Here is a 10,580-nt window from a genome sequence, read left to right on the forward strand (position 1 = left end):
ACCGGGCGGGAAAATACACACGTCATTGGGGGCAGTAGCCGTTTACGACCAGCAGTGGGTAGATAATAATCGTCTCTTACCTTAGGTGTCTTTGAGTAACTCATGGAGTTCCCGTGAAGGTCCGGGTTAGAATATTGGCCTTCAGCAACCCATGCTTGTCGAAAGAGGCGACTAACGGGATCGGGTGCTCAGGCTCGCTGACTTGGTTGACACATGTCATCGGTTCCCAATTGCGCAGATCGATGCTCATGCTGTTGATCATTGGATTGTCTGGTCAAAACTCGATTATTTACAGACCGCCGCCATATATCTGGAATATTGCTGAGTGCGGCGTAAAACTAAACTCACTCACTCACTCCATTCATGGAGTATCTACAATTGGCTGCCATCTTCTTCACAGATATTTCATGGCAATCTGTACATTACTGCATTAATGTATTAGACAAATGACTGAGCACTATAGATATCACTGGGGAACTTGAAACAGAACTAGTTGCTCTTTACGACCAGCAGTGTAAAGATGGTAATCGTCTCTTACCTTAGATATGTTTGGCTGAGTTCCTCTTGCTAATTCAGTGTGCTGTAATCACGTTCATATGTACAACGTGTCGGAATATGAAAGGGAGCGATCTTTCTCTATACTGTCGAACGCTGTGAATGTTTAAATGTGAATTGGATAGTACCTTTTCAGTATTCATTATTTTCTTATTTTTTACTCTCGAGCATCCACCTGTCATCATATCATCCTTTGGATCCTTGGGTGATTGATATCACCTTATAAATTAAACTTTTGTTGCACTTTTCAACAAACCACTGATGAAGCGGCAGCATTGACTATAAGTTACCAACAGGTTGGGGAAACCTACCATCGGCCCATAATAGGCCAAACGGGATATTATAGGCCGTTCTGTCTATTTTGCTGTAAACCGATCGGCCTATAATTATGATATTTATCAAACCATTTCAAGTGGTGCATTTCCGCATGTGGATATTAACATCATTCAAGTTTTGATGTCCTAACGTTTTCATTGAAACCCTTTTTGAGAATTTTCATCACATAATAAAGGAGTTTTGAAATTACATATTAAATATAAATCTATTATATTTTGAACAATTTTCACTGAAAATTAATGATATGGATAGTCCGTTTTTAGTTTTAGGAAAATCTATGCCAAATTATGTTCTTAATGAAACATCTGTTCCTAAACATGATATGAATTTCCATTTTGTCCCAAAAACTCTTTTTTTCAAGCCGAGGAGGTCCATTAACTATTCATCTCAATGATCGTATAAAACCATTTCGTGCGGAAATTGATGGTTTGTGAAATAATTAGAAACATGTTCAAATATACCCCGCTCGGCCTATAGCAAAACAGGCAGAACGGCCTATAATATCCCGTCCGGCCTATTATAGGCCGATTGGTAGGTTTCCCCAACCTGACCAATACATATCTTTCACATAGGGCGTTGGATAAAATGTCTTCACACTTCCTGGTTAAGGTCACGGAATGAGGTCGAATGAAATGGATCATGTTGGTGCCGCCAAAGGCAATCAGTAACGAGGATAGATTGTGGGTAAGGTGATTGACGTCTATTGTAACTGGATTTAATCGTGATGGCAGGGTGGTGGTCTGGCCAGGAATTTAAATAACACACACATCAGAAATTAAACCCGTGAGACAGGGGCCCTTATCATGAGCCTCTGACCTGTCTACGAAGTCACTATACGTTGACTGTCGATTGGAACAATTTCGCTCTGATGCGTCATTCCTTCCCCTCAGTCCTTAGCAACATGACATTGATATTCAATGACAATCTATGTTTCGTATTCCGGCAAAATTAAATGGGTAACGCACAAGAACTGTGTACTAAAGTTTTAATATGTATTTCGTACATATGTTGCGCACGCTGTAACTCGTGATGAATTTCTGATGACCGATGAGGCCCTTTCGATTGTTATAAGAAAGTTTGCAACAGAAGACTATGTTGTACATTTTCGACTATATCACACGCATATGCATTGGGATTTGGGGGTTATTGGTAGCTGTTTTAATTTTAAATCCAATGTGGATCGCTCGTATTAACCGTTTCGCTTCGAATGAAATGACGACGCAATGTTTATTCTTAGTCTGAGTTACTGCTGTGATACATAACAGTCGAAATTAACCGAAAAACACGGAAAAGATAAACCATGACAACATTGCCTCTATATTGCTGAGTGCGGCGTAAAACTAAACTCACTCACTCACTCATTCACTATAAACGTACTAGCATGTGATGTTTGTGGTTATGTTGTTCTGAAGTCCGAATCTCAAAGCAGTATATTGACTGTAATGTATTTACATCGACAGCTGAGCTTTTACAAAGACAGCGTTGATGGGAGTGCAGACGGGGTCTGATTCTTGATGTTAAGTAACAACACAGTCACTAATGCCACAAAGACACCAATGACTATGCTAATCCTTCAATTTCAGGCATTCAGACAGGCATCGGCGTCTCCAGATGTCACTGTGTCCTTTTGTGATTGATATCAGGCAAATTGAATTTGTGAGACGCTAAGAGAGCCAATTTCAGAGTGCAGCATGCGACTCTTTGATTCACGATCATACGACTTCCATCTAACTGACACCGTGAAAGGTGTTTCTGAATGGTGAACACGTCTTCACTGCGTGGACATATTTAAGTTGTTACATTGTATTACCCAGTTTGTATCTTTAAGAGGATGTACATACAGTTAAGGGTAAAAAACTAATAAATCGTGAAATATTTTAGCCCAGTTGAAGAAAGGACAGATAATTAAATTTTATAAAAGGAGGCAGGCACCTCTCAAACCTGTAAACACATATTCGGCAATAGTATAAATATTAACGAGGCGAAGATCATATGAATTTCATATATACGTGATACCTGAATCACGATCTCTGTATCTTGGTGTCAAGCGAAAAATATTTGAGTGAGTGAGTGACTTTAGTTTTACGCCGCACTCAGCAATATTACAGCTGTGTGGCGGCTGTCTGTAAAGAATCGAGTCTGGACCAGACAATCCAGTGATCAACAACAGGAGCATCGATCTGCGCAATTGGGAACCGATGACATGTGTCAACCAAGTCAGCGAGCCTGACCACCCGATCCCGCTAGTCGCCTCTTTTGACAAGCATTGGTTACTGAAGGCCAATATTCTAACCCGGACCTTCACGGGTGAAAACAATTTGAAGAATAGTTATCTCCCAACATTAATCATTATTATTTACCTAACAGTAACTGTAGTTGGGTTCCCGTGACACACAAGAGACACGGAGGGGGGTTTCATCCCATCCCCACCCCCAAAAACCCCCAAACAACAACAACATTTTTGCAAAATGGGAACATATCAGGGGACATTGCAAAAGATTCATGCACTTCCACTTTTGTAACTTCTTAATAAGAAAATAACAACTGTAGATGTCACTTTCAGTACAATGTATATCTGTCCGCGAACGCTCTTCAGGTCATGAACGATAATGTAGTAATGTGCCTAATACCTCTTCGTCAATCAAACCTAGTCTCTTAAAAAAATAGAACATTAACACACGATACATGGGTCATATTCCCATAGGTACATGAAAAACTCAGCAACCAATAAAAAGTTATTATTCATATAAATTATTATTGATATTGTTAGAGGACGTACATTTCGTTCGTAAGGTGACCATAACCTGATTAATGAATAGTTGTACAAAGAATAATTGATAAAACACTGACCAAAACTGGAAACGAAGCGCATTTAATATCGTATATGTCATAGCAATAATAGTTGCTCATAAGTAACGCAAAAACTGAAATAACGAGAAACAGAAATGATAATATAATATGCTATGGCAAGCAGCAAGGATTTGTATACTCAAAATGAGGTGTTTGAAGAGAGCATGGTACAGGAAAGTAACACTTATGGAGAAACATTAATCCTGAGGTATAAAACCAAGCTAAGCTTCTTCAATCAAGTTTAGTTCAGAAAGACGAATGGAAGTAAGCCTCAACAACGTCGACAATGAATAAAGTACTGTCTGTCTGAAAGATGAAGCAGAATGCTGAAACAATATCATTTATTACTCAGACAATCAATTTATATATTCAAATGCCTCAAATTCCAGTGCAAGTAACACCATACGTGATAAAAAACACACCCCAAAACACAGTTCAAGTACATTAGGATTTTTTGGGAAACAAATGTGTAGATATTTTTGAAGTAATGATGGCTAAAACCTTTGTTGAGGCTGGCTTTAATAGCCATCTGAGTTTATTGTAAAGAACATATCGTTGTACATTCTTAAACACTTTGTAACATTTGCCTTATGAAACGCAGAGATGCCACGGATAATGGTTGTATTGGCATTCCATCACTATTATCGGCATTCCATCATTATTATCAAGTCCACTTTGAACATTAATATGGTACAGGGGGACTGAGTGAGAGAATGTAGCTCAACGTCATCAGCAATTTTGCAGCTATCGTTACAAGGCAGAAATGCATCCCTGAAACATTAGAATATCCTCAAAAATTCAATATTTACATTTACTACCTTCTATGTCTACCCTATACCTTCTAACGCTATTAGAGGTAATGTGTTTTGTATTACAGGATATTATACATAATAAGAGTGACGTTGAAAATTACTACAATCTCACAAATATACCATTCAAGGGTCGAAACTTGCGGTTTAAAAATAATTCTATATTCTATATTGCAATTTCGTTTTCACATGTTAAATTAGGTGGTTATATGCTTTAACACAGCACAGGAACGGCTCTGTGCATCTTACTTCATGGAGGCATATTAAGGAAACAACATTGTAAGTCAGCAATATTTCAGCGTCACCCGGGCTGATTTGTTCCACGATCCAAGTCTTTACAACATCATGATGCACAGCCAAGTCACCTAAAAAGCTGTATGCTTGGAACCTGCACTGCGTGTTTACTGAAATTCCACATTTAAATATTACACAGACTACACACACTATTATATTTTATGATATGCACATCTAACACTAATCATTGAGCGATATACGAGTCACTATTTTCTGCTAAATGAGACATGTCTGTCAATATGTATTCTAAACAAGTTCTTGAAAGCCAAAAACTATTATTGACCATATTTTAAACCTATCACGTGCATTACAGTAAAACTTGTGCTTAATGTTCGACAACATAATATCAGTTCAAACAAAACGATGACAATGCTTGCTGCTATGCAATGCAAAATAAATAATAGTTTTATTATCTCATTCAGATACAATAACGTGGCCGGACTATGAAATACATCCAGTCTTAAATGTAGGTGATTAATAGATTAGATATTACGCCGGTTCCCCTGTTGAAGACTTCATTAATTCAGGGTTAGGTTCAACTAACTGCACCGCTTGCACTTATCCTGCATCAGATAGAATAACATGTTGTTTGGTTAAGGACATGTTCTTGAGTAGAAGGAATTGGATCGTGCTGATCTATTCTCCAGCGCCGCCGGTGCCAGAATGATGGCGTCACAGATAGACTGTTTCTATGTCTATTGGCTTGATGTATAGCCATGCTCAGTCGTGGTGACAGGGTGCAGTTCTGGGGCTGGAACATCAGGAATTGAACTGTGAAATACTGAACATAAAGGATGCGGCCACTTAAAGGATACACAACCACAAGCACGTTGTTTGTTTGTTTGTTTGAATTATACATGTGACAGCTATTATTCATACCTGAGTGTTTACGTGAGACAACCTCCAACCTTTTTGATACCCGCTAAACAGGCATAACGTGGACTTACGACACCGCTGTTTCCTATATGATGTCCAGATGGATTTTTGTGTTGTTGAGACTTTTTTCTCAGGTTGCTCAGGTAATTATATCTAGCAGTACATTGAAACATTTCAAATGTAGGCACGTACATAATTATTTTCAATGAATAAATCATACACGCACGGCGCTCGTAGAAACAGCAAGCTGGAACTTAGTACCCAAAGTCGTGGAGAGTAATGGTCAGATGCTTCAGATGCTGGCAGTTATGACAAATGTAGCCAAAGATAAAACAAACACGTATTTTACGAATAAAATTAAGAAAATGATGAGACTGGGTTCACTGATCTCTTTAATTCTGGTTCAGGTGGTTAATGCAGGTGATATTAAGTTACAGTGCTTGGTCGAAATGTGCTCGCTGTACACAGTTAACAATTCAAATGTTTTGAAGATTCATTTCAGTTCAATGGCCATTTAAATTGCATCCTTCTATATTATTGCGTTCCATGATGTCCCATGATGTCAGGAAAATAATACACATATGATAGACGTAAATTAGTTCTTTCCTTTCTGTTTCTATGAAAGAGGCAACTTTCAAAGTCTTCCAGCTCCCAAGCCGTCGTAATTCATACAATTATAACTATTCATACAATTGTAGTCAGGTTGTATTCAATAATCAAAATGCAGTCAACAGACATTGCTTCCCTGTGGCAGTTGGGATCAGAAAATGAAATTATTTTAAACAATCCCTTAACATGTGATACATGTGGTCTCACCTTAGGCAAGTGAGTTTGTTCCGAATTGCCTCTGTTCAGCCAGCAGAAAATGGGTACCCGGTTGGATAAAGTCATGTGACTATACCCTTCTAGCGCCTAACAGGCACCTTTGGGTTATCCGGGGTAATAAGAATCAGATTCTGATTAAGCGCCGCGAGCAAACACTTGGTGTTTGGACACTGTGCGCTATAGAAGATGACTTATTATTATTAACACAGGAATATTTTGTTGTGTAAACTTTCACACATATCACACAACTACTAGCCAGGTTGTTTGTGCTGACATAAAAAATATTCTCAAATGGAAAGTTGGATTTCTACAAACACATCAACCAAACCTGATAATTGTGGTGTCGGCATAATGCCTAAGCTGTTGCTAACAACTGCGTTGATGATGCTTATGGAATAAGGCTCATATAACAAGTCCTGTTGATGCGAGATATCTGGATGATTAAGTAGTGTTGTCGCCACGTTAGCTTTCAGTCATGACCTTCTGCTTGGATGTCCAGAATCTGTGGAAATATGATGAGTACATAAGCATTTCTAATCATACCCAGATTTCAAAGTCAGAGTGGAATTAGAGATCAAAGACTGTATCTGTCAAGAACGTCGCCATGCACTTTGGAACAAGTCATGATTGATAGGGCTATGATTAACATCGTTATCTAAGGTTGAAGTGATGACTGCGATGTTGCGATGCTCAGACATATATGCAAATGGCAACGTTACAAGAAGTCAACCTTTTGATATGTGTGTATCGCATGTATCTTCTGGAAATGAGTACCAGTATATGACAGTGCTAATGGGACATTGTCTCTTTAAACAACACTATATGTGAGGCAGCACGGTCACAGGGATTTCCTATGAACAACTCGTTCGCAGATATCCTCAGAAAGATAAGACGTATACTAAAGAAGGAGGAATATTTGAATGATATTGATTTCATTGGAAATCAGTTGCTATTCCAAAGAGTTGCAGGTCATCATGTAATATACTTTCATCGATTAAATATTTATTCTAATAACAGAAACACCGGAATGACTACACGGGATTGTCCATACATAGAGACGTTCACATTGTTTTAAACGAAATATTCGAGGATATTTTTTTTCTGGTGAGTTTGAAGTTTTACATTTCCCTTTGATGACATTTTCTGCACATAAACACACATTTCATATCTTCTTACTCTTCTTTAGATGGATGAAAAAAACATGGCTGTGATTCTGTGCTGGGGAACGTGCATCAGTTATAGCAATGATGAGAGTTACAAAGTGTGACAAATGGTGGAGATGAACAAAGAGTGGGGCAGAGTTATTTCCATTTTGACATGACTTTCCAATGGGAACTCCTGTAATGAAACGGGAAATTCGTAAAATAATTCACACACATATTCTGGGATGGAAGGTAATATAGGACCGTCGGGAATAGGGAAACACATAAAAGATAAATCGCTCAAGAAATGGTTACATTTGGAAATAGTTGCAAATGATGTATGAGCTAGCTGATTCCTTGATAGTGTCTCAGCAGGGTCGTTGTCCTTGGTTAGTATCATTTAGTCAACAATACGAGTCAATGAATGATTCTGTTGTGGCAGTACTAACGTTGGGATATCACAGATTTAAGCAATAATACGTAATGCGGGTGTTAAAGTTTGAGGTTTGCTGTGTCTGGCAGTAAACTTTTCCTGTATTTCTCTTCAGCACTGACTTAAACCGACTTTCTAAGTACTTATATATAGCAATGAAAGAATCGTTCACAAATACTTTGCTTCTAATATTGTATTGGAAACAGTTTCCTAAGCTACAGGTACTGGTACTTTATAAATGCTGTTTTATCGCAAAAGACTCGCTTTTGGTCAAATTGGCACACTCATGTTTCTGTAGAATGTAACACAAAATGGACAAATACACAACGTTATGGTCTGTCAAGGAGTATGATTGGTTATGGAGTTCATTTACATACTATTCTTGAGACGTTCTTAGCTTCAGAGTACAATAGAACTGTTTGCAATCTCCCTTTTTTTACCATTATGATGATCATGTCAGTTTGAAACATTCATGTAAGTTCTCGGTTGTGAAATAGGCAAAAGTCATAGGAATGAATATCTAAAGACATTATCATATTGTCAGTTCCAGAACTAAACCAACTGTCATTTTTTGTACATGTAATATACTGCTTGGAGAATATCTCTAAGACACATTGTCAGATGATGCGTGATATCCTAGTCTTGGAGGTCAACCTAGTAACATGATTGCCATCATTTGAGTCGAAGACATCTGTCAAGATGTATGATCTGTCTCATCATTCATTAGGCTAAAAGGTCTATGGAACACATTTTGATGCGCTCATTAATCAAAAGAGCAAACAGTGTAAAAGCAGTAAGTAATGAAAACATTAGTGCTCTTTCACATGGGATGTGAGATGTGACATTTCTTGTCACTTCTGAATACTGACAGTGCTGTTATACGTTTCAACGGTTTGCAGTGTTTATCATTCGAACATGTCCACATACTATACTTTTCCCGAAGCAGTCAGCGTCTCGATCAGAGAAATTGAAAATAAGTCCGCGAAAAGCTGAAAGTAGATTTGGGATTAGAAAACCCCACCTTCAGGAATGCATAAAGCAAGTGTTTGTGCTGAAGTGTTCGCAGGTAAATAGTTATGAATTAATTACCAAAACGGATTCTGTAATTGTGCACATCTTCAGCAGTAATATTGTTGACTCCTTCTTTGCAATAAGAAAAGATAATGACATGTCATATCATTTATCATCCAAAACTGTGTTTCACAGGAGATATTGCATGTAGACTAAGAACATTAGACATGACATTGCAATACAATAGTAGAAAGCTGATTTTTTTAATGTACAAAATGTCCACTATGGTTGACTTGATACATTTTCAGCTGTTTTATTGATCAACAGATTTAATACCCTCTCAAGAAAAATGATTTTATCTTCTTTTTTTAAAAATATTACCATGTGAATCCATGTGAAGGTGATACAAATATATGATATGTTGTCTGGTAAGCAGTACAGGAACATCATTAGCAGCTCATTAGTGGGACGAGAAATTATGAATTTCATCATGCTTTTTCTCAATCATGTAAGTAAATTTGACGTCTGGTACCAAAAAGCACAAGCATGAAATGTGTGGTTATCGTGCCATAATTAATTGTCTTATGTATGTGTGGTGTCAATATAGTCATATATTTATATTCCTTGTGAGAAGGGCTTTCTTTTAATATATCACAAGGTATGGTTAATTACAAAGAAATATTTTCGTCAGATTATTTTGATTATTTAAAGGACAATGGTGGCCATTTTGAAATTGACGGCCATTTTAAAAATGCCACAAGGCATGATATCACTATATGTAGAATCCCTGTGAGACGAGCTTTCATTTGATATGTCACATGGCATAATTATTGACAACATATCTGTTTGCATAATGATTTAATGATTTTGGCGGCCATCTTGAAATGGGCGGCCATTTTGAAAATGCCACAGGGTGGAATTTGCAGAACTTTGTATCTTGAACATGGCAATGCTGTTTTCCTGAAGCTTTCCTGAAAAATTCAGCTTTCTACTATTCTATTCTACTATCTCCTAGGAGATATCGTTTCGACAGTAGATTGTGTACAATGCCCTGACAATGCTATGACGTCATGAACTTGATGACGTCACAATGCTATGACATCGCTTCAGTGCAAGTCTGATGGTAGCACCGTGTTTAGAGATGTACATTTTTCATTGACACCTAATGAGCGATTTGGGATGATAAATAGAATCTCACCCTCGTGTCCTCTGATATCATATATATCATCACTCGTTAATAAAAGTGAAGATATTTGTAACTTTATCAACTCGTGTTGATATAATTGATATCAGAAAACACTTGGGTGAGATTCTCTATATCTTAGTACCTATTTTCGTGATAAGGTCGAGTATCAATGTGTACAAATTTTAAAAATACGCAAGGAGGGGTAAAAACCTGCTGACTGGCATGATCAAATGTATGAATGCTTTGAATAGTTGCAATGGTCA

At 37.6% G+C, this 10,580-nt stretch overlaps 1 long non-coding RNA gene across 1 annotated transcript; it reads left to right on the forward strand.

Annotated features, from left to right (window-relative positions):
* The first annotated feature begins 7,278 nt into the window (after positions 1 to 7,278).
* On the forward strand, positions 7,279 to 9,962 carry LOC124276407. Its single transcript, XR_006898538.1, has 3 exons — positions 7,279 to 7,289; positions 8,848 to 8,855; positions 9,739 to 9,962. It is a non-coding gene; the product is annotated as an uncharacterized LOC124276407 (long non-coding RNA).
* The last annotated feature ends 618 nt before the right edge of the window (positions 9,963 to 10,580 follow it).

The sequence above is a fragment of the Haliotis rubra genome, unplaced genomic scaffold, assembly GCF_003918875.1.
Source record: "Haliotis rubra isolate DU_JTF1 unplaced genomic scaffold, ASM391887v1 Scf209, whole genome shotgun sequence".
Taxonomy (NCBI): Eukaryota; Metazoa; Mollusca; class Gastropoda; order Lepetellida; family Haliotidae; genus Haliotis; species Haliotis rubra.